General features: G+C 35.8%; 2 long non-coding RNA genes and 1 pseudogene across 7 annotated transcripts; 1 reads left to right on the top strand and 2 right to left on the bottom strand.

The window, feature by feature from the left end:
* Positions 1-3,623: 3,623 nt before the first annotated feature.
* Positions 3,624-7,195, bottom strand: LOC112764517 (uncharacterized). 5 transcript variants are annotated; one of them, XR_011875416.1, is made up of 8 exons: positions 6,722-7,195; positions 6,317-6,519; positions 5,893-6,066; positions 5,364-5,477; positions 5,120-5,197; positions 4,338-4,848; positions 4,092-4,135; positions 3,624-3,889 (listed from the first exon to the last, which is right to left on the bottom strand). It is a non-coding gene; the product is annotated as an uncharacterized lncRNA (long non-coding RNA). The 5 variants fall into 5 exon arrangements; XR_011875417.1 differs by lacking the exon at positions 4,092-4,135; XR_011875415.1 differs by lacking the exon at positions 4,092-4,135 and having other exon boundaries at positions 4,615-4,848.
* A 6,364-nt stretch (positions 7,196-13,559) lies between these two features.
* Positions 13,560-25,051, bottom strand: LOC140180989 (uncharacterized). 2 transcript variants are annotated; one of them, XR_011875414.1, is made up of 3 exons: positions 24,887-25,051; positions 24,747-24,806; positions 13,560-16,040 (listed from the first exon to the last, which is right to left on the bottom strand). It is a non-coding gene; the product is annotated as an uncharacterized lncRNA (long non-coding RNA). The 2 variants fall into 2 exon arrangements; XR_011875413.1 differs by lacking the exon at positions 13,560-16,040 and adding an exon at positions 19,888-20,510.
* On the top strand, positions 20,732-21,906 carry LOC112766340 (protein SEEDLING LETHAL 1, chloroplastic-like; annotated as a pseudogene).
* Positions 25,052-25,537: the final 486 nt, after the last annotated feature.

Here is a 25,537-nt window from a genome sequence, read left to right as displayed (position 1 = left end):
TTAAAATAACTATTATTTTTAAATTTCAATAATTTATTAATTAATTTATATCTATTATATTATTATATACTACAAATATTTATTAAAAAATAATATTAATAGATATTATATAATTATAAAAAGAAAAAACAAGTGAGTTAATAATTATTGTTAAATAAAAATATAATTAATTTATGAATGAGGGAATTTATAACTAAAATTAAAATAATTAAATAGAAGTAAACTATTTGATAAAAGATATCTATCTATTTTATAATTTGTAAATATATTAATAAGAAGCATGACAGCCTAGCCTGGTGGCTATGAATGACATCTTTTTCATTGAGGAGAGGGATTTAAACCCCACCTTAAGTATTCTGAGAAAATTTTAAATTCTAAACAGTTCAGTCGGACCAATTTTTATCGAGTTTGATTGTTTTTTTTATCGGTTCATTGGTTTTTGGTTATTCAGTTCATCGGTATAGTATTAGGCAAGACTGAAATTATTGATTCTACTATTTTTATTTAGAATTTATGATTTTTTTTAGTGAAAATTAAAGAATTGTGATGGAAAGAGATAGTGATGAAAAAGAAGATAAAAGTAGATATTTTGCAATTTTTTATAGTGTATCTAATATTACAACTAAATGGATACAAAATAATTTATGTCTTTGCCTCAATATTTTTAACTCTTTCTCTCTATTTTTGTATTTATATTCCAAGAGAATATTCAAATTGACTCCAAAAATATCAAAACAAAAACATTAAAAGGAATTCATTGGATTGGCATGTTACTTTATCGATGGGGATGTCACGCTGGCACTATAATACTCTAAGTTAGTACTATTGAATTAGAGTCGAATATGGATTTAGGATTTGTAAATTCAAGGACCAAATTCATCATTTCCAAAAGTCAATAACTATTTTGATGATGGCCGAAAATTTCAAGAACCAAAATGAACATTACTTCAATTATAAGATTTAATTATTGTGTTAGTCCCTAACTCGTTATAGTTCTATCAAAAATTCTATCAAGTCCTTATATTTTTTTATCTTTTCAATTGAGTTTCTATGTCATATCAGATTTTATAATTAAGTCTCTGTTGCGACAAAAACGTTGAAATTAATAAAATATTATGTTTTTAACAGAATATTACAAAATTTGATATAATATAAAAACTCAATTGAAAAAAAAATTATAAAAACTTAATTACAATTGTAATAAAACTATAAAAACTAAAGAAATAATTAAACTCGATTATAATGTGCTGGTATATGCGAAAATTCCATTTTTTTGGGCCATCGAAAATTTCCTTTTCAAGTACTCGTACATCTTGGCCCATTATGGTATGGACTTTTATATGCTCATAATTTTCGAAGGAAAAACCTTATTTGGTTTTGCCTTCAGTTTGAGTAAAAGGTGTGTCTTGGTGGTGAAAAGCAGAAGCCCGACTATTTAAAAGACTTTTTCTTGAATCAATTAAAAGATGAAAAATTCATAAACCAAAAAGTGGCGAGGTGTGGTGATAATCTATAATTCATATTCACTTTATTAAAATAAAACAGTAACCAACTTGGGTCGATTAAACAACTCATTGAGGAAGAGATTAAGAAGATTGATGATATGGTTAGTGCTGGTAGGTATGACGGAACAATAGAGGCTAGACGGAAGGCTCTTGTGACTTGTTGTGCGACGTGGTATGCCAGAAAGGAGATTCATTGGAAGCAGATGTCTCGATCCCAACATGTTAGAGATATGGACAAAAACATAGATACTTCCATAACCTAGCGTCGTCTAGAAGGAGGAACAACAGGATTGATTCTCTGGTAATCAATGGCAGATTAGTGAGGAACCAGTATAGAATAAAGGGTGCAATTACGGGATTTTATAAAGATTTGTATCGACAGAAATTGGCTCCTACGATTGGGATTCGTGATGGGTTGGTTAAGCAAATTGAGGACGTGGAAGCAACAGTGCTAGAGACGATGCCATCGCCTGAGGAAATACGAGAGGCAGTTTGGGATTGCGAGTCCAGTAAAGCGCCAGGTAGTGACGGGTACAATATGAATTTCATAAATAAATATTGGGGTGAGATTGGCCATGAGTTTACTACAGCTGTATTGAATTTCTTTCAAAGTACGAAGCTACCAACGGATGCTAATGTAACATGGGTGACACTAGCTCCAAAATTTGTGGGAGCTAAGGAAATTGATAAACCACTATTTTATGGTTTATCTTGTGCTCAATTGAGTGGTTTTTATCAAGTCTTTGCGCACTTATTCATACTAATCATATGTTTTACATTTTCCTTCCTGATTTTGTGCTATGATTGAAAACATGCTTCGTGCTCTTAAATTTGCTATGTTTAAATCCTCTCTTATTCCCATTCGATGCCTTGATATGTGTGTTAAGTAATTTCAAGGATTACAGGGCAGGAATGGCTTAGAGGATGGAAAGGAAGCATGCAAAATTGGAAGGAATACAAGAAGTTGAAGAAATTGCTAAGCTGTCTAGCCTGACCTCTTCACACTCAAACGGTCATAACTTGAGCTACAGAGATCCAAACGATGTGGTTCTAGTTGCGTTGGAAAGCTAACGTCCGGGGTTTCAAAATGATATATAATTTGCTATAGTGGCCATACAGCTAAGGGACTCGAACGCGTACTTCATGTGGATGCGTCGCAGTAACGAAAATCAGCGTGTTTGAATTCGCAACCAGCGAATTCTGGGCTGTTTCTGGCCCAGTTCTCGGTCCAGAAAACACAAATTAGAGGCTATAAAGTGAGGAAATACATCCATTTATCAGAGAACAATTGATACAACATACATTCATACATAATTTTAGGATTAGATGTAGCTTTTAGAGAGAGAGGCTCTCTCCTCTCTCTTAGGATTAGGATTTAGGATTTCTATTATGTTTAGGCTATTTCTCTTAATTATAGGTTCAATGTTCCTTTTATTTATCTCTCCAAATTGGCTTATGAACTTTTTCATGTTAAGATTTGAATGTTCTATTTAATATATTTTGAGGTATTTCAGAATTATGATTGCTTTCTTTAATTTATGTATCCAAATTATTTTCATTCGAGTAGATTTTCTTCCTTTTTGGCTTTGGTTGAGTAATTGGTGACACTTGAGTTATCAAACTCAGCTGTTGATTGAAAATTGGGATTGTTGATTGATTTGGATCTCTCTAAAGCTAGTCTTTCTACAGGAGTTGACTAGGACTTGAGGACGAAATTAATTAATTCACTTGACTTTTCTTTATTTAGTAAGGGTCACTACAAGATTTAAGTCTATTTGTGGCAGTTTTTTTTTCTGGTTTGTGGGGGTTTGAAATCCCCACCAAAAGGTTAGTGGGAGTTTTCAAAACCTCCAAAATTTGAGGTGCCACGAGCTTATTTGTGGCGGTTTTGCAGAACCCCCATAACATAATTTAGTGGCAGTTCTTTGTCTGCTTTGTGGGGGTTTTAAATTGGATTTTTCGGCAATTTTTGACACTTTTGTGGAGGTTTAAAACCCCCACAAAAACTAAATTTTTTAAAAAAAAATTGCATCGAACTGAACTATTGCAAACCATTTAAAATTGAAACTGAACCTATTTGAAAGCTATAAATCACTATTATTCATTGAACAAATTACATCAATCAAACTAAAAATTATTTAACTTTAAAGAAATTAGTAATTAGTATAGAATGAATACAAATTTAAACAAATTACATCAATCAAATTGGTATGAAATAGAAAAATAGACACAAAAACTTAAAATTTTACTCCACTCGGTTTAGGCACTACTAAACCGTTAATTACCATTGAGAATCATGGTTTAGCATATGCAATAACCTTCCCTTCACTATTCAGAACCTTAACTATCTACCTTGTGCCCCGTGTTTCACCGCTGAGAATCATCTGCAGAAAGTACACCATGCAATGAACTGTTAAGCAATATTAATATTGTGGTACACACATTGAACCTATCAATGATATTTGATAGAAAGTAGTAAACCTAAGTCTGAAACATGTTTTACTTTTCGGGTCACGGGCCCAATTGGATTAGACATAATCATCATCATGTCAACAATAAAACTGAACAACAATTACCAAGCAATACCTGAGATTTTCAAATCTAAGTCATCACACCAAATTGAGTATAAACTACAAAACAATGTCCTTTCTCATTAGAAAAAGTTAGATGGTTAACATTTGGCAAAGAGTTTGTATCATCAAAAAATGGGAAAATTAATCATTATCACTCAAGTCCTAGTATCTGTTAATATTCAAAATTTTTCAGTAATTGATCAAATGAGAATAAGTAATATGACAAAATTCAGGGGAACTAAAATCTGAGATTACTTACTTCAAGATAATTGTCACTATCGATCTTCTGTAATCGCATAATGAGTTCTCGGGCAGTCTTGTTAAAGTTCTTAAGAATTAAAAACTCAGCTAGTACAAATAACTCAGGTATATCTGCTTATTCAGGCATAATTACTGGTATATCCATAGCTTAACAAGCAATTAAAAATGGGAGTTATTACCCTCCAGATATAGTATTCAATTAAAAAAAAGTCTATTATATAAAAATTAACATCATTCTCTTTTAAACGAGTAGGTTACTAGGTTTGAGTCATAACCTTTGAGATGAGCGAAATGCTCCATCAAGAGTTGTCTGTTTCATCATGCTAGAACCTCTGCCTCTGCCTCTGCCCCTCCCTCTCGTTGGATTTTGAGATGCACCAGAGGACCTAGCTTTTCCATCACTATTGCAATAGTACCATATGATATGTTGGGTTTAGCTCCATTGACTGATCAGCATAAGTGAACTGTGTGGGTTCCTTAGATTGTGTGGATCTTTGTTTGACACGTTCCTAGAAGATGAGAACCGACAAAATAATTAATAACACGAGAAAATGTATGTTTAATCAATCAAAGATCACAGTGATCCATACCAACACATACTAAGGTCACAATAATTGCAATACTGCAAAGAAAATTGTGATGGACGGAGCCTGAAAGGACACAAGCAAATACATTCCTACATAATATGCTAGAATTCTATGTCATGAAAGCCTCGATAACATCAAGGCGTTCACCCCAAGGCCATGTTCATTAAACATTAAAACAAATGGATCTTCTAACCTCTAAGCACTTTCCAACTTTAACAATTAAATCTTCGTCATCAAACTTCATGGTATTTGAATCCTTAGCAATTTTGTTCTGTAGAAGCACAATAAATCATCAATGAGAAGAGGAAGGAGTATCACATGAACACAAATTGATGAGAAGAAGAGACAAGGTGGCCTACAATGTGAACCGGATCTACAACATAGCAAATATCAAAGACAAAGCCAAATGGCATTTAAAAGCAAAATAGAATCCTCACTTTTGTTTCGTTAATATTGCTTTGTACACACACGTAAAATGCATTTTTGTCATCCTTGTTCACAAAATTGTGTAAAGCAATATCCAAATCATTGACAGGAAGTATCTCTATTTTCTGCAAAACCATTAAACGTAACATGTATTAAAAAAATAAAAATAATAAAACAAAAAAAAATCGAACTTGCTGCATGCTCATATTTATATTCCTTATCTTCAATTAAAACTCAAGAGAATCCAGATACAACCAAAGTTGGTTGGTACTATACAACTAGCAAATCAAGCTTAAACTAAATAATAAGAACTTAAGTCAGGCTCCCAATCAAATTAATATAATTGTAGGATACAACCAAGCATTGCAATAATATACAACCAATTTCATCAGACTAGAAAAAGACACTTTGCTTGGTACTAAATTCTTTATATCAGAACACCAGTTCACTTTCAATATTTGGATATTATCAAGGATGGGGTGTATCCAAGAGTGATCGAAAGCAATAAATTTGAGTCTATAAAGAGAAGAGATACTTAACCCTTTGAGAGCAAGATGCAATAGGAGTTGAACATAATCAGCCTTAGGTTTTTCCTCAAATAGCACCTCTTCAACCCTTTCCTCTGACTCTTTAAATTTAAGTTTTCGAGACTTTAGTTCCCACGCCTCTCATATCAAGTGATAATTTCTCCAAGCTCTGAAATAGGAGATTAACCTAACAAGCAACACAATCAAAATGGACTCTTTTTAAGAGCAAAATAAATTAGTTTCGAGATCTAATAGTGAATAAATCATGTAATTAATATAGAAAGTTGATTATCAAAACATTATCACTACTTCATCTTTATTCATATATAATTGTTGGCACCTTTCTATCAAATTCTGCATCTGTAAACAAATTTGTTTCAAGATTTTATTTTATTTTTTTAAATTAGCTTCCTGACAAGCTAGTAGAATTTGCTTACAAGCTCAATGTCTTGGCGTGAAACTTTCTTGCTATCATTAATTGTAGCAGATGCTGATCCTAAATCCGCAATGAGAACATCAGTTGTGTGATTGTTCGGTTATTGTTCACTTTAGAAGTCGTGAGAAGCTTGAGTTGAGGCAATTCTTGCTTTCTCTGCAATTCAGTTCACGAAATCCACAGAAAAGGTGCAGAAATAGCAATCTGGAATCATTGAAATGATAGAAGCAAGTGAGAAAGCATCCGTATGAAGCTGAACTAGGCACAAATTAGAGTTAATAGAGATCTCAAATTCAATTCATCTCTCTAAAAAATACGGTAATTTTCTGAACAAATTCTGAACGGAAGTGAGTGAGAAAATTTAAGTCTCGAACTAAACAAGAACAAATTAGGAAGAAATTCTCACCGCAATGACTTGGAATGACATGAAAATCAGTTCCACGAGATCTGATAGCTTCGAAAGCAGCTTCAATCGAAGCTTCCAGAGACTCCCGCTCACTCGCCTTCCAGATCTCCTCAGCCAATGCCACCGCGTCCGCGCCGAAACCACGCTCTGACTACTTCAAGCCACCGGAGCAAAAGCAGAACCAGCGGAAGAACCCTGGAAGACGACGCAGAAGCAGAAGAGAGGCTCCACGATCACCTCGTCCTCCATTTATAACTCCACCGGTGATGTGCTGACGAAGGAGACAAGGACGGCAACAATGGTAGTGGCGGTGGCGGTGGCGGTGGCGATGGCGATGGCGACGACATTGAGATTCTAGGGTTTCAGAGAGAATGAGAGATCTCACTCTCCCTCGTCCTTTCTCTCTTTCTCAAAGCCCTGTTTGATTTTTTTTTATTGGGCTGAGTTAATAATTATTTGAGTTAGATTATTTTAGAATAATTAATTGAATTGGGAGTATTATATCAGTGGAAGTTTTATAATTTGTCACAAATAAAATATATTATGGAGGTTTTAATAACTCCCATTAAAAAACTATCATAAATAAATATAAATTTTGTAGTGGGTTAACTAAGTGGGAGCAGAATCCAATTCTCATCACACCTGATAAGGATAACTAGGATAGGAATTCCAATTCTTATACCTTGCCAAGAATTTTATTATTTATTTAAATTAATTCCTTATAATTTACTTTCTTGCCATTTACTATTCTTGCTTTTTATCTTATACATTAAAAAAAATCCAAAAATATACTTTTTTCATAACCAATAATAAATCACACTTCCCTGCAATTTCTTGAGAAGATGACCCGAGGTTTGAATACTTCGGTTATTTATTTTTATTGGGTTTGCTTAAGTGACAACCAAAACTTTTGTACGAAAGGGTTCTCTATTGGTTTAGAAACTATACTTATAACGCGATTATATTTATAAAAAATTCTTTACTGACAGGAATTCAGTTCGTCAGAAATCAAAGACCTGAGGCCTATTAGCATGGTTGGTTGTGTCTACAAGGTGATATCTAAAATTTTGGTGAGAAGAATAGGATCAGTGATGCCAGGTTTAGTGGAGGAAACTCAATCTACGTTTGTAAAGGGCCGTAAAATACACGATGGGGGCACTCATTGCATGTGAGACGGTCCAATGGCTAAAGGTACGAAAGAAGCAGGCGGCAATTATCAAATTGGACTTTCAGAAAGCGTACGACAGGGTGAGATGGAGTTTTGTGGATATTGTGCTGCAGAAGATGGGCTTTGGTCTTAGATGGAGGACATGGGTGAAGGAATGTGTGACTACAGCGTCTATGTCGATGTTGATCAATGGATCACCATCTAAGCCGTTCAAGATGGAAAGAGGTCTTAGACAAGGAGACCCTCTCTCTCCCTTTCTGTTTGTTCTTGTCGTAGATGTACTGCACAGGATGGTGGGTGAGGCAGTCAGGAATGGACGTATTTCTCTACTGTTGGTAGGAAGAGATAATATAGGGTTGTCGCATCTCCAATTTGCAGATGACACAATCTTATTTTGCCCCCAGAAAACAGAGACAATAGTGAATTATAAGAGACTACTGCATTGTTTTGAGCTGATGTCTGGCTTGAGCATTAACTTTGATAAGTCCAGTTTGATCTCGATTAACTGTGAACAGGAATGGGTGATGAATATATGTGATTTGTTAGGATATGCGGAAGCCACTCTACCTGTCAGGTACTTAGGTATTTCCCTAGGTGCAAACCCTCGGCTGGTGAAGACCTGGAAACCGATCATAGACAAGGTGGAAGACAAGCTTAGCTTATGAAAAGCGAAGTCCCTCAACAAAGCTGGTAAGTTGGTCCTCATAAAATCTGTTATTAATAGCCTGTCGGTGTATTATTTGAGCTTGTACAAGATGCCAAAGGTAGTTGCAAAAAAGATAATTGAGCTACAGAGAAGGTTTTTTTGGAGTAAAGAGGATGGAAACAAATGTATACCACTGGTTAAATGAGAGATGGTGCAGACTCCGAAAAATCTAGGTGGTTTAGGGGTGGGAGATGCTTTAATCAGAAATGCATTGCTTTTGTTCAAGTGGTGGTGGCACTTTTCGAAGAAAGATTGCCCGTTGTGGAAGAAGGTGGTATGTTCATATAATCATTTGAACCTAACTCTAATGCTGTCAAAACAGACATTACCGTCAAGAGGTGGCCCGTGGAAGGACATTTGCCAACTTAATATTAAAGAGCAACAGGTAAGAGATATGATGATCAATGGTTTGTCTATGGAGGTAGGGAATGGCAGACGTATTCATTTTTGGGAGGATGATTGGCTACAAAGTGGCTCCTAAAAAGATAGTTTTCCGAGACTCTTCTCTATTTCAAATCAACCAGGATCTGTCATAGGGGACTGTGATTCTGGGATGGGTTAGAGTGGGTATGGAATTTTCAGTGGAGGAGAGAATTATTCCAATGGGAGCTAGAGTTGCTCAATCAACTTCATGAACGGCAACGGTTAACTAGACTATCATCTGATAGAGAGGATACAGTTGTATGGAAATTTGACAGAACATGTGTTTTTTCTACTAACTCTTTTGTGCAGGTGCTACAGCAAGAGACTATCTCGGAGGACATCACAAGCTATAGTTTCACCAGTACCATATGGAGAGGATTGGTTCCCCCAAGAGTTGAACTATTTGCATGGTTTGTCTTAGTAGGCAGAGTCAACATTAAAGAGAGGCTCAGTAGACTAGGAATTATACATGATGGTGATAATATTTGTGTTCTATGCAAAAAAGAAATAGAATTTGTGAATCATTTGTTTCTTGGCTGTGAGTTTACATGGCAGGTGTGATGCGCTTGGTTGACGACTACCGATAGAGCTTGGGCTATTTCGAAGACTGTCAAAGAGCTCTTTGAGAGCTGGATTGAAGTGACTGGTCATAAATCTGAGCAAAAGAAGTGGCTGATAGGGTTCTTTGCGGTTATCTAGAACATTTGCTTGGAACGGAATAGCAGAGTATTCCGGAGCTGCGAGAGAGGTGTTGATGGAGTCAAGAATAGGTCGTTTGTGAGCTACAAGAAATGGTGTGGTGTTGATCCGTTCAGTTGTTGATGGCAATGTCGGAGATGACAACGGATTATACCGTATTGTATGGTGTTTATTTTCTTGCTTCATTTTTGTGTTTTACATTCTTATATGCTCCACTTCAATGTGTTGAGCTCCATTTGTTCAAAAAAAAAAAAAACTCACTCGTCTACTTAAATAAGTGTCGGGAGTTCGAATCTCGCTTGCTGCATGGCTCTAACTACTGATTCACTGATTTACTGGTTCAATCATAGTTCAAATAGAATAATTGTTTTATAATAGAAAAATAAATAAATATACTAAAATATAATTATAGTCTAATATAACTCTTAAAATATCCAAATTTAAATGATGAATCAAAACAATGTTGAAAACCCAATAATAAGAACAAACAGACATAAAAGGATTAAAAAATGCCTCCAAAACCAAAATGAAGTTAAACAAGTCAATAAAACAGAAGATCAACCTTGTTTTATATGTAATGCTGTAGTATGGAGATGTAGAACCCACATTGGAACGTGTCCAATTCCTTTTTTCTTCCGTTAAACAGACGAAACGATGTCGTTTACTATAAATCCAATGGAGTTCCGGTCTGGTTCGACCAGCCGATTCTCGGTCAATTCAGCGGTTCGCTTCTAGTTTTTGGAACAGCGATTTCTGTTATTGAATCGAACAAAATAATTTGATTAAAATAATGCAAACAAAGCAATCAAATGATGCCACGTAAGCATGAACATAAAAAATCTCGTAGACTTCAAAGTACCTTACGCTTTCATTAAAGCTTTGTTTAATGTCTACCTAAAATAAATAAAGAAAAAAAAAACAAAAACTTTATCACTTACAGCATAGAACACACCACTTGAATCTATAGTGTTCTGGGTGTCAAGCCTTCAAGCTTCTTCCTCAGTTTCAGAGTTACAAGCTCCTATCTTCCTAAAAAAATGGCTTCACTTTCTCTCAACATGGTTTCAGTTTCACCAAGAACAACAACAATCTCATGCACAAGAACAAGGGTGCCTTCACTTCCTTTCTCATTCACTAGTAGGTTGACTCACCACACACTTTCTGGTTTTCTTGGTTGTTGAAAGAGCAAAACATTGGGTTTTCAAATTTCAAAGTACTCTTTTTAGTGTTCTTATGTAAAATGTGGTAATTTGCTTAGGCTTAGTTTTTTATGAATAAAATGATGTTTAATTTTGTTTTTTTTTTTTATGTTTTCATTTTGTGCTTGTAGCTTCATGGTTTCAGGCACCGGATAAGGCTCCATTAAAAGATGGTTCAAGCATCAATCAACTTCTTGGTATTAAAGGAGCTGCTCAAGATTCAGTGAGTTAACCAATTTTGTGTCTTCTTTGTAGAGTTGTGATGGTTGAAAAATTTGGTTAAATTTTTATTATGGATGCACACAATTATCTCAATTTGATTTAAATAATAAAGGATGATTAGCACCACAATTTCATTCACTTACTGAAATTTGAGAACAAGGAGTTCAAGAATGAATGAAAGGCAAGTATAGTTGTTCTAGACAAAATTTCTGATTCTTGATGTTGTTGTTGACAAAATCTTCCAAATCTGACCACAATACCACATGTATTTCACCAAGTATTTAATTTTCATGCACCTACAACTTAAAATAGTTTTATATAATATCGAATTTTGTATTTCTCTACTGCCACACCATCAAAAGTAACTATTTTCAAACACACTACTTAAAAAGTCATCTAAAACACATGAATTGGATGACAGTGAAAAACTCTTTACCCAAAGGTGTATATGATTTTTAACAATCTTAAAAGCTATTTGAAACTTTTTCTACTTTTGTGGCTCGATCCTCATGTGAATGGTGAACTATGATGCAACAATAAGGTTGTTGCCTCCGTGCGGTCTTGTAATCTTGAGGTCACAGTCTGATGGGAGTCTCGTGTATTAGGTTGCCATTCATACATCCTTGAAAATGTAGTTGAACATGTTGAAAACGAATTAAGTTTTGAATGTGGTTATAAAGTTCTAACTTGAAAGTTTTTGGCTGCTGAAAATTTATTGCTTTATTTAGGTGTACTTGGTAGTTAACATTATGAAACTGCTTTTGTACTTATCCTTTCTATTTATGTTGTGTAGAATAAATGGAATATTCAACTTCAATTTACAAAACGTGTCACTTGGCCTCCGTTGATTTGGGGAGTAGTTTGTGGTGTCGCTGCTTCTTGTATTACATTTCAGTTTAATAATATTCTGTTGAAATGTTGCTAGTATTGTTCTCAACATTTTTTTTATTGTTGAGTTTCTTCATTCCTAGGTATGATGGCAATAATGAGTATGTTTACATTGTTATTTCTAAATTAATCTGAACATGTTAAGTGACAACAATAGGGAATGCTTCCATTATTGATCATTTCCGTATACCAATAGAAAAGGAAAAACATCAGTAGAATTATAATTTGTTGGTAGTATTCTAGAGGTGATATATAAACTAAAACAATCAAGAATATCCATGAGTTTGTTTCTCACTTTTTCTTTTCTTTCTCTTTTTCTTTCTTTCTTTGTATATCAATTGTTGAATTGTATGTATTAATAATTAAAATGTGTTCCAACTTAACATTTAACATGTAACAACACATCGCTGATTAACATAATTGCTAAAAGTAGGATATAGCTATTAAAGACAAGGTTCAATGAAATTTAAGTGTGCATGCCAAGCATAATTTAGGTGGTTGGAAGACTGTATCCAACTTAGGTAAAAGTTACTGGCTTAGTAAAACAAGCTAGAACTACACTGTGGCACACGAATGTTCAAACATTAAACATGTTCAAAGGGCACAGATACCATTAATGTTTCTGATCTAATAAGGTTTCTGCATCAATCTTGTGTCTGAGCAGAAAATTTCCATTGGACTATTGAGGATGTTGCTAAATCAATTGTGGGCATGTTGATGTCTGGCCTATTTCTAATAGGATATATTTAGGTAATAACTTTTGTTATATGAGTTTTACACTTTACTAGCCTGCTCGGAGCAAATAACCTTGATTTTGCTGTTGTTTTCCTATTTAGACTATAAGTGATTGGTATGACCGAGAAATCCGAATTCCTTCTGGGGCTATATCTGAGAACGAGGTGAGATTGATGTTTTATATTTTGTGTTTTTCACTTGCCATTTGGTAAGTGAAGAACTGAAGATTGATGATTTAGAGGTTATGGAAACTCTCGTTGTAAGTATAGTTACTAAACCAAGCAATCAACCTTTCTTACAAAAATTGTGGTTGTCACAAGTAACAAACCCCTTTTAAAATTGATAACCGAGTATTTAAACCTCGGGTCGTCTTCTCAAGGAATTGCAGGGAGATGTTCTTATTATTGGTTATGAGTCTTGTAAACTGGGGTTTTGAAAGTAAGGAAGAAGTATGTTAAATGATAAGAAAAATAAAATAGTAATAATAAAATAAACTCTTGGCAAGGTATTAGAACTGGAAATTCTGTCCTTGTTATCCTTATCAGATGTGATGAGAATTGGATTTTAATCCCACTTAGTTAAGTCAAGTGGACTAATTAGCTTGATCCTCAAGTCCTAGTCAATCCCTGTGGGAGGACTAGCTTTAGAGAGATCTAGATCAAGTAGAATCTGCCAATTTCAACCACTCCTGAGTTTGACAACTCAAGTGTTACCAATTACCTAACCAAAGCTAAAAGGAAGAAAATATCTAAATTAAATTAAAAGCATTAATATAAATAAAGCAAAGCAATCTTAAATCTGAAATACCTCAAATAATATTAAATAAAATATGCAGATCTTAACATGAAAAGTTCATAAGCCAATTGGGCAACATATCTAATACAAGCATTGAAGCATCTGAAAGTAAAAAGAGGAATATAAAGTAAAAAGAATATTAAACCTGGGATTGAGAGTCACTCCTAAAATTAAGAGAAATCCTAAATCCTAATCCTAAGAGAGATGAGAGAACCTCTCTCTCTAAAAACTACATCTACTCCTAAAATTATGAATTATGAGAGCCTCCTCATGAATGGATGTATTCCCCCACTTTATAGCCTCTAACCTGTGTTTTCTGGGCCGCAAACTGGGTCAGAAACAGCCCAGAAATCGCTGGAGAAGAATTCAAACACGCTGATTTCCGTCACTGCGACGCGGCCGCATGGATCACGCGGTCGCGTCGCCTAGCATCAGAGAAACTATAGCATATTATATATCAAATCGAAGCCCTGGACGTTAGCTTTCCAACGCAACTGGAACCGCGTCATTTGAACCTCTGTAGCTAAAGTTATAGCCGTTTGAGTGCGAAGAGGTCAGGCTGGACAGCTTAGCAATTTCTCCAACTTCTTGTATTTCTTCCACTTTTGCATGCTTCCTTTCCATCCTCCAAGCCATTCCTGCCTTATAATATCTGAAAACACTTTAACATACATATCAAGGCATCTAATGGTAATAAGAGAGGATTAATAATAAGAAAATATAAGATCAAAGAAGCATGTTTTCAATCAAAACACATAATTAGGAAGGAAATATAAAACCATGCAAATAGTATGAATAAGTGGGTAAAGAGTTAATAAAAACCACTCAATTGAGCACAAGATAAACCATAAAATAGCGGTTTATCAACCTCCCCACACTTAAATACTAGCATGTCCTCATGCTAAGCTCAAGAGAAACTATAAAGGAATGAAGAGGAATGGTAGAATGCATGAAATGCAACCTATGAATGCAACTACATGCTAGATGCTTTTACTTACTTGGTTAAGAGTAAATAAGTTCTCCAAGACAAATACAAACCAATTTTCACTAATTCAAATTAGACAATAAAAAGCAAGTGAACTTCTAAGAAGACAGCTCATGAAAGCAGGGAATATAGAATTTAAGCGTTGAACCCTCACTAGAAGTGTATATCACTCTAATCTCTCAAGTGTATAGGGTTATTCACTCTACTCTTCTCTAGTCATGCTTTCTAAACCTTGTTCTTCATCTAACCAATCAACAAAAATTTAATGTACCAATACAAACATCATGAGGTCTTTTCAAGGTTGTAATGGGGCTGAGGTAAAGGTAAGGATATATGTATGGCCAAGTGAGCTATAATATGAATCTTCAATTAACCTAAGCTCTCACCTAATATACATATACTCTATATACTTTTAAATTCATGCCTAGCTACCCATAATTCCCACTTTTGTATAATTCCCATACTCATGTACCAAATTTTCTTTAATTTTTATCACATGTGCATTGATCTTTTATTAACTTAACATTGGGGTAATTTTGTCTCCTTTTTTATTTATTTATATTATATATTTTTTTTCTCTTTTTTTTTGTAGAGAAATAAACATAACTTATCAATGCACATGGATTTTCTATTATTTTTCTATTTTGGTTTTTTTCATGAGTAGGTTCCAAATTCCTAATATTCAAATAAATTAGAAACATGTTACATTCCCTTATCAACCCATGTTCCCACAATTTCCCCACACTTATTTGATACACAATCTCTATCTTAAGCTAACCAAAGATTCAATTGGGATAATTAATTTGTTTTCTGCTTAAGGCTAGTGATGTGGTAAAATATAGAACAAATGGGGATTAAAAGGCTCAAAGTGGCTGACAAGGGTGATTTAAAGGGTAGGCTTATTTGGGATAAGTGAGCTAAAATCAAACAATGGCCTCAATCCTATGCAAGCATGTAAATATACTAAATAATGGACATATAGAATGGAACAAAGCTAAGATTGCAATCATAGAGAAGTAAACACACAAGAATAAAAATTTATGGTTAAATAATGTAACCATATAAATAAGCTCAAAATCTCACAGGTTGTGTGTTCTTTAGCTCAAAAACCATGTTCCAAATACAACTTCCAAACAAGTTTAACATAAAAAATTTTTTCAATTTAAATTAGTGAAATATTATAAAAATTTCTTGAAAAAGAAAATATTACTTCAACTAAGTAGTAACTAAATGCATAAAATCAAATAAACATGCAATTAAATATGCAAATATAACAATTAACAAAGAAAATAAAATATTGGTGTTTGAGACAGGAAAGTACTAACCCATGGAGATCGGTATCGACCTCCCCACACTTAAAGATTGCACCGTCCTCGGTGCATACTGAGATGTGCAGGTGAACGGGTTGTTTCAACTGTTGCTTTTCTCTAAGGATTGTGCAGATGGACTTGTCTGTCTTCCCATGTAAACGTCTTCCGGTTCTCTTCCTGGTGGCCATCCTGAAAGAAAAAGGGAAGAAAGGTAACCCAATAATAGAGATAAGAAAATAAAAGAAGTATAGGTTAATGCCAAATGATAAGGGTCTCATTTACATGGAAGCTTCAACATGTAAGGGAGAAAACAATAGAAGCCATGGCATACCAGTGGTGCAAGATTTGCAACCATGGGAAAAAGGGTGGGTAATGAAAGACAATGTAAATTCATGTCAATGCAAAAGGAATATCAGTAATATAAAAATTAGCATTGATTTAAATAATATTATCCAATCAGAATAAAACAAGTCATGAAGCACCAAGAAAATACCAGAAAAGATGTAACAGTTGAATAAGAACATTTGAACACCAATAATAAATTTAGAAAAAATAAAAATATGCAATGAATGAGAGTATGCAATTAAATAAAATAAAATGAAAGTGAAAAAGAATGAGAAGTAGAAAAAGAAAGTGATAAAGGAGAGAGAAGGGAGAATTTAGGATTAGAAAAGAAAAGATAAGAAAATTGGCACTAATCTGAATAGGTTGTGCGACGCTGGCGACGCGGTCGCGTGGGTGACGCAGTCGCGTGGTGCGCAATAAGGTCAGGTGACGTGGACGCGTGGGGCACGCAATCACGTGACTTGATTTGTGCTAGTGGCGCGAGTGCAGCCTCGCGGTCGCACAACTCTCTGTTCGAAACTCTTTTTGCCAAAATTCTGGGTGACGCGATCGCGTGGTCGACGCGATCGCGTGAGTGGCCATCATGGGGATATGACGCGGACGCGTGGGGCACGCGTTCGCGTGGTGAGGCTTGGGCTTCCAGCACGAGTCCAGCCCAACTCCAGCTCAACTTTCGGCCATGCACCCGGTTGACGTCGATTTTCAGGTCACGCGACCGCGTGGGTGACGCGGTCGCGTGGGAGGCCATTATTCCCAGGTGACGCGGACGCGTCAGCGATGCGATCGCATGGGGTGATTTGTGCCATTGGCACGCCTCCAGCGCTGCTCCTGCGAAACTCTCTGTTCATATTAATATTGTCTCCCATCTCCTTGCGACGCGGACGCGTCGCTGATGCGGTCGCGTGGTCGCTTTTTTTTTTTAATCTAAAAAGATGCAGAATGTAGTGTTAATATGAATGTGATGCAAAACTCCAGGTTCAATATAATAAAATAAAACTCAAAAATAAATAAAACTTAAATAAAAATGAAAAATAAACGATCATACCATGGTGGGTTGTCTCCCACCTAGCACTTTTAGTTAAAGTCCTTAAGTTAGACGTTTGGTGAGCTCTTCTGTTATGGTGGCTTGTGCTTGAACTCATCCAGAAATCTCCACTAATGTTTGTATCTCCAGTCACCTCCGGGGTCCCAAACTAGGCATGTAAAGCCCTTAAGAAGCTTCAAACGGATTCTTAGGCTCCCGGGGTGACAAATGTCAGAGCAGATTCCAGGATCCCAAATCTTGCTTTTACACCCATCTTTATCGGGATCTGTATTTTTTCAATTGGGTGATAAGTAATTTGAATTCTCACTGCAGCTACCAAACAGCTTCCTGGACCCATTCAGTTGAGCTTTACACCAACCTTTGCGTTTAAACTTAAAGCTTCCAACCATAATGAACCTTGCAGGACAATTCTTACCACTGGCCATCTTCCTTTTACTCTTAATGCCACAAAGAGCTCTAAGTTGACCATCTGTCTCCAGTAGCCCATATTCAAGTGGGATTAGAAAGCTAAGGGATATGAATTTTACCCACTTGAATGTTGTGAAGGATGATGGCAACTTAGGGGGAGGGGTTTCCAACAACTTTGGCAAGGTAATTTCAAGCTCCACTCCCTTGTGCTCTTCTTTGACATCTTCTACCTCTTGATCAACCTCTACAAAATCTTCAACCATGATCTGCCTTGGAGGTTGTACGCTCTTCTCAACATCAACATCAAACACCGTGGAAGGAGGCTCTGTGACTGGACTTTCCAATGGAGGTACAGCATCTCTTAAGTCTGCAACCACTTCTTCCTTTTTAATAATTGCTGCTTTGTCTAGTTGTTTAAGTATAAAATCGTACTCATCCTCGATGTTTTTCTTTCCATGACAACTCCTTTCAACTATTCTTTCATCTTCAAGGGTCTCTCCTATCCTTACCCGTAGGGCCTCCTTTAGCTCTTTATGAAGTATGGATTCGCGAAGATAATTCCTTCTTTCCTGTTCCATATCAACAGCATAATTGGGATCATCTTGCTTTTGGATTGATGGATGTGGGTGTTCTTCCATGGAGGGTGGTGATGGGATGAAAAGATCATTATGTGGTTGAAAAGGAAGTGCACTAGAGCTTGAGGGTTGATTGTTGAAGGTATTTGGTAGTCTGATTTGGGCGACGAGAGCTTGTATAGTATAGTTTAGATTGGCAAGTGCTTTCTCCATGGAGGTTTGGGGTGGATCTATGTATGGTTCATTTGGTTCATAAGGTGGTTGGTATGGTGGATGTGGGTTAGGGTCATATGGAGGTGAATGGTGGAAAGGGACTTGTGAGTATGGTGGTCCAAAGTCATGTTGAGGAAATGGTTCATAGGCATATGGTGGTGGTTGTTGATAGTCCACTGGAGGTGGTTGTTGCCATGAGGGTTGATCAAATCCTTATGGCTCCTCCCATCTTTGATTGTTCCAACCTTGATGCCTGTTCTCATTGTAATTTCTTCTTCCTGCAACATAATTGTAACCAGACTCAAAGCCAAAGGGGTGAGAGTTCATAGTAGCAAAATAAAAATTAAAAATGAAAATAAAAACAAATTTAAATTAAAAGGTTATTTAAAATTTGAATTTGAAAATTAAATTTTGAAATTTGAAATTTGAAATTTGATTTTTGAAATAAGATAAGATAAGATAAAAATTTTAAAAATAAAAATCTGAAATTTTTTTTTCGAAAAAATTAATTAAAAATATTTTTGAATTTAATGAGGAAAGAGAAAAACAAAAAAATGACACCAAATTTCAAATTTTTAGATCAAAACGAAGAAAACAACTAAGAACAGCTTGAAGGTCAAGATGAACGTGAAGAACAACTTGAAGATCAAGATGAACACTAAGAACAAATTTTTGAAAAAAAAAATTTAATAACTAAATAAAAACAAATAACCTCTTAATTTATGGAAAAGCAAAAATAAAAACAAAAATAAAAACAAATAAACAAGCAAAAATAAAAAAATATTTACAATAACCAATAATAAGGCACACGTTTGCAATTCCCTGGCAACGGCGCCATTTTGAAGAACTGAAGATTGATGGTTTAGAGGTTATGGAAACTCTCGTTGTAAGTATAGTTACTAAACCAAGCAATCAACCTTTCTTACAAAAATTGTGGTTGTCACAAGTAACAAACCCCTTTTAAAATTGATAACCGAGTATTTAAACCTCAGGTCGTCTTCTCAAGGAATTGCAGGGAGATGTTCTTATTATTGGTTATGAGTCTTGTAAACTGGGGTTTTGAAAGTAAGGAAGAAGTATGTTAAATGATAAGAAAAATAAAATAATAATAATAAAATAAACTCTTGGCAAGGTATTAGAACTGGAAATCCTGTCCTTGTTATCCTTATCAGATGTGATGAGAATTGGATTTTAATCCCACTTAGTTAAGTCAAGTGGACTAATTAGCTTGATCCTCAAGTCCTAGTCAATCCCTGTGGGAGGACTAGCTTTAGAGAGATCTAGATCAAGTAGAATCTGCCAATTTCAACCACTCCTGAGTTTGACAACTCAAGTGTTACCAATTACCTAACCAAAGCCAAAAGGAAGAAAATATCTAAATTAAATTAAAAGCATTAATATAAATAAAGCAAATCAATCTTAAATCTGAAATACCTCAAATAATATTAAATAAAATATGCAGATCTTAACATGAAAAGTTCATAAGCCAATTGGGCAACATATCTAATACAAGTATTGAAGCATCTGAAAGTAAAAAGAGGAATATAAAGTAAAAGGAATATTAAACATGGGATTGAGAGTCACTCCTAAAACTAAGAGAAATCCTAAATCCTAATCCTAAGAGAGAGGAGAGAATCTCTCTCTCTAAAAACTACATCTACTCCTAAAATTATGAATTATGAGAGCCTCCTCATGAATGGATATATTCCCCCACTTTATAGCCTCTAATATGTGTTTTCTGGGCCGCAAATTGGGTCAGAAACAGCCCAGAAATCGCTGGAGAAGAATTCAAACACGCTGATTTCTGTCACTGCGACACGGCCGCATGGATCACGCGGTCGCATTACCTAGCGTCAGGGAAACTATAGCATATTATATATCAAATCGAAGCCTGGACGTTAGCTTTCCAACACAACTGGAACCGCATCATTTGGACCTCTGTAGCTAAAGTTATAGCCGTTTGAGTGCGAAGAGGTCAGGCTGGACAGCTTAGCAATTTCTCCAACTTCTTGTATTCCTTCCACTTTTGCATGCTTCCTTTCCATCCTCCAAGCCATTCCTGCCTTATAATATCTGAAAACACTTAACATACATATCAAGGCATCTAATGGTAATAAGAGAGGATTAATAATAAGCAAATATAAGATCAAAGAAGCATGTTTTCAATCAAAACACATAATTAGGAAGGAAATATAAAACCATACAAATAGTATGAATAAGTGGGTAAAGAGTTAATAAAAATCACTCAATTGAGCACAAGATAAACCATAAAATAGCGGTTTATCAGTAAGCACATATTTCTTTTCTCACTCGAAATTCCGTAGATTATCACTTAAATATGGATGCTGCTACTAAGAGGTCTTGGCTTGGCAGGTCTATTAGACGTATGGGTAGGTACTGCTTGATCTTTTGAAATGTTTATTGTTCTCAACCCAAATATTTTTTTAATTAAAAAAAGAGTCTTGGATTGAGGTTGGTGTGTTAAGAAATAACAATATAGCCCCTTGGGTTTGTTAACATGAGCTTGAATTTTCTTGTTCTTTTCCTTCTGCAGGTTGTAAAGTGGCGATGTCCAAAGCAAAGCCTATCTCCCAACCCTGATCCCGGATTTGGTTGTCCAAAGAAAAGCCTAGCTCCCAATGCTGATGCCGGTTTTGGATTTCCAAAGAAAACCATACCTCTCAAGAAAAGTCTTCCTCCTAACCCTGATACTAGTTTCAAGAAAATGGTCTTCTATTTAGAATCCATAGGTCTAGACTATTTCTCAGTTATCGAAAATCATCCGAAGTTGATCACTGCCTCCCTCAATAACATTAAATCTACAGTGGAATACATTATGTCCATGGACTTCACCACGATCGAGTTTCGACGCATAGTTGGCATGTGCCCGGATGTTTTGACCACCCACGTCTCGGACATCATACCCGTCTTTACCTTCCTTCTCCGCGAGGCTCATGTAAAAGGCTCGGATATTAAAAGGGTCATACATCACCGCCCGAGGTTGCTCGTTTGCAGTGTCAATAACCAACTCCGTCCTACATTTTACTACCTCCAAAGTATTGGCATAGAAGAGGTAAGTAGGCACACTGATTTGCTATCATGTAGTATCCAAGAAAAGCTTATACCCCGAATAGATTACTTTGAGAATATCGGTTTTTCTCGACGCGATGCAACTACTATGTTCCGAAGATTTCCTTAACTGTTTTGTTACAGTATTAAAAATAATCTGGAGCTAAAATACAATTACTTTGTGGTGGAGATGAGGAGAGATTTGAAGGAGCTGGAGGAGTTTTCACAGTATTTCTCATTTAGCTTAGAGAGCAGAATTAAGCTGAGGCATAAACGCTGCATAGAAATGGGGGTGTGTTTCCCTATCCCTGTGTTGTTAAAGATGACCGAAATGAGCTTTCAAAATAGGTTAGATGTAACGACCCAACTCCCAGTATGCCATGGTCATACAAGAAGCTAAGTGTTACTAACTTATCCCTCTTAATTATTAACTATTATTTACTATATGAGCCTGTTCCTTGTTAGAGCGATACCAATTTTACGGGTAACTTTTTTTTTTATATCGTATCGTTGCGGATAACAAGGTAAAATAAACAAGCATACATTGAGAGTAATAGAAAAGCGGCATAAAGAAACATAGAAACACAACTGATAATATACATCATGTACACTATAACAAAACATGCAGCGTTTACACAAGATCAAGTCAATTTACATCCTCGTCATCCTACGTAGCTAATATTTACACGACACTCCCAGGGCCTGGCCCATACAAAAAGCCACTAAGCTGGCGCCCAGGCTAGCCTAACCACTATATAGCTCCTAGCTCTCGGGTGTACTAACACAAGTGAGAGACTAACTATCTGATAATGTTAGACTAGAGTGTCATTAAAAGAATGCCCCTTTCCGCAGTCAAACTATATTTACACGTGGCCGTTTGGAGAATCATCATGAGGCTCATCCATCTCCTCATCCTGCTCTATCTCTATCTCAGGATCCTCCTTCTCCTCATCGTCCACAGCTACAACTATGTCCTCAGATCCACCAGAAACACTGCTCTCACTATGTACAAAACCATTCGCGAGCACAGGTCCGTTCGCGTATATAGGAGCTACCCCACCGTCTGGTAGTGCCGGCTCATCAGGCTGTGGAAAGTCGGGGATCGGCTCAGGGGGAAACTCCCACTCTGGTGGTATCACAGGTACGTAGTCATCAGCTAACTCAGGCTCATCAGGAATGATAGGCTCAGGTACCGCCTCATTCAAAGGTTGAGCTGGTATAGGGTGCTCAGGATCATCAGGAAAAGGATGTCCAGGTGCGTCAGGGTGTAACCAGGATAAGGGAAAGTCGTAAGGAGCATCAGGGTCAAAATGCGGGCTAGACAGAGGATGTTGAAAAGCTCGATTAGGTAACGCATATCGTCTAATACGAGTCTCCAAACCCATAATGAAGTAACTGTGATGTACCGGATCCTCGTAGACATAAGGGTCCTCGAACTCATAGAAGATCACGCCCGTCTCCATCTGAGGGGGGAGGAAGGGAGAGAAGGGGTAAGAACTGGGGAGTTCTTAGTAGGGTCGGGGTTATTAGTTACGTTCATTTATTTGATTCCGATTAGCAGATAGATATTAGAATACAGTAAAGTAGTAAACAGTAGTTAAAATAGATAGGGAAAACAGAAAACAGAACACAAACAGAAGAGTGCAAGAAAATAAAGCATAGACATAGCACTCAAGCAAACAAACATAAAGAAATTGATCAAACACAAGTAGGAATGCAACAGAGAATAATGCACAGACAAGAATGATGCATGTCTAGTCCTAGTGCAGGTAATGAGCTCATTTGTCGGTTTCTACCCGCTCCCGACGTAACCCAGCATTACTAGCCGGATATGGCTTTCCTGTTGGCTATACCCCTGTGTACAGGAAATAACCCCTCTGCCACCACAGGGTCCACTGCACGCAGGAAATAACACATCTGCCACTGCAGGGTTGTATGCCGACACACCTTCTGTATACAGGAAATAACCCCTCTGCCACTACAGAAATGGAACAGGTGGTCACGGTACTTCTGTAGCAGGAAATAACCCCTCTGCCTTACAGAAATAAAATATGGATCTGTACCGCAGGAAAGCGTTTCTCAGTGGTTGCACCATTATCTATCTGACTGCTACAATGCAGTAGATGAACATATAGATATCTCTGAGGTTGCCTTAATGCAACAGATGACCTCTCAATAGGTCCTCTACTCTTTATCATATTACTCTCTTCGCTTTGTCTCTTTATTCTGCTCTCTCTATTTAACGTATGTATTTAAAGCTTATGTAAATTTCGGTATGATTAGTTAGCCTGCCCCAAGTATAGGTTCATTAAGTCTATACTGAAACAGTTTAACTTTTCATATAATACCTAACCCTATTCGCAAATCAAGAACTAACTATGTTGCCCTAATTCGTTCACTAGTCTCTGTCTGTTTCTCTGTTGTTAAAATTTTACAGACTTTTTCTTCGATTTTTATCTTTTCTTCAACTTTTTATCTTTTCTTTATCTTTGTCTCACTAATATGTTTTTACCACTCCCTAAGTGTTTTATGAAGGTAATTATGAGATTCTGCGCTTAAAGTTGTCTTTCTAAAGTTTTTACAGAAAACTGCCTTTTTCGCATTATTTTATTATTTTTATTAAAATATTATTTTTAATTAAATATTATTATTTAATATTTTATTATTATTTATTATTTTATTAATATATTTTCGAAAATTAACTTTACTTTAACCTTTAACCTTTAAAATTCACTTTTTACCACCCGTAACTTTTAATATTTCTACTTTTACCACCCTAACTTCCAGAAATTACCATATAACCCCTTAAACACCAAAAATTTTACTTCCTTGCCCTTTTATGAATCAAAAAGGTGTTCTTCATTGTTCTTCACCACACTCAAAGTGTTCTTCATGTTCTTCATAAATTTTTCAGATTCTTTCTCTGTTTTTACCCGTTTTTCAGTCTTTTCAGCAACCGATTTTTACCATAATTCATAATAAATTAGCAGCCACTAAAACCCCATCTTTTCTACATGATTTCAACACAAATTGAACCTCAATTTAAGCTTAGGGTTTCGTTTTTCCAGCTGCCCAAGAACATGAACTTTAAAGCTTGAATTTCATCAAATTTCATCAAAATTTCACCAAATTTTCACCAAGAATCAATCATATATGCAACCAATTTTTAGCACAGCCAAATAATACAACATTCACACAACTCAAACACAAATAATCAAGATTAATTTCGTGACACCCTACCTGGTCTTGCTGCTCCTAATTCAATCAAACTTTCAGGTGGTCCTTAAACACTTTTTCCTCCTAAATCACATCAAGAAAACACATATTTAAGCATGTTTCCTTGAAATTGAATCAAAAGAGAGATGGTACAGCCAACTCACCTTGATCCCAGCCTTGAGAAGTCATATGATCATGTAGAGAAAGAAGAGAGGATCATTTTGGTCGGATTGGAATTTTGATTTGAGTTTTAGTTCAGCAGAAATCAAGCTTTGAAGATTTGGAACTAAGAACTTTTCTCTCTTTTTCTCTCTACCTAATTTCGGCCACAAAGTAATGAGCCAGCCTTGGGGGTTTTGGGGGTGTAGGGTGAGTTGTGATTGGTTGGCTTGGAGGTGGATTAAAATAATATTAAAATATCTCAGGTGTATAACTACTAAAACTAGATGTATCGGAACACTTGCAAAAACATCTCTAAAAATTATTTTCTGAGTTACTAGCATAAATGACACTAGTAACATATTTATTATGAGAATAAAACATGTATAATGAGGCCTTAGCATTGCTAAAGTCATCAGAGAGTGCTGGTGCTAAGCTGCACCAGTAAATTGTGAACCCGGTTAAACCGGTTTTCTGTTTTTAACTAAAACTGATCAGGTAACCTTATAATATCATTCAAGAGGCTTCTAATACTCATATAATGATAATATCATCCTATTATCTCTCTCCTCTCATAAATCGAGTCCGGTTTGTCAAACTGAGATTATTTACGAAAAATCGAATTAAAACTCCTAACCGATACGGTTCAAAAACTA

Source organism: Arachis hypogaea, chromosome 17, assembly GCF_003086295.3.
Source record: "Arachis hypogaea cultivar Tifrunner chromosome 17, arahy.Tifrunner.gnm2.J5K5, whole genome shotgun sequence".
Classification (NCBI taxonomy): domain Eukaryota; kingdom Viridiplantae; phylum Streptophyta; class Magnoliopsida; order Fabales; family Fabaceae; genus Arachis; species Arachis hypogaea.
This window is presented reverse-complemented; position numbering and strand designations above follow the sequence as displayed.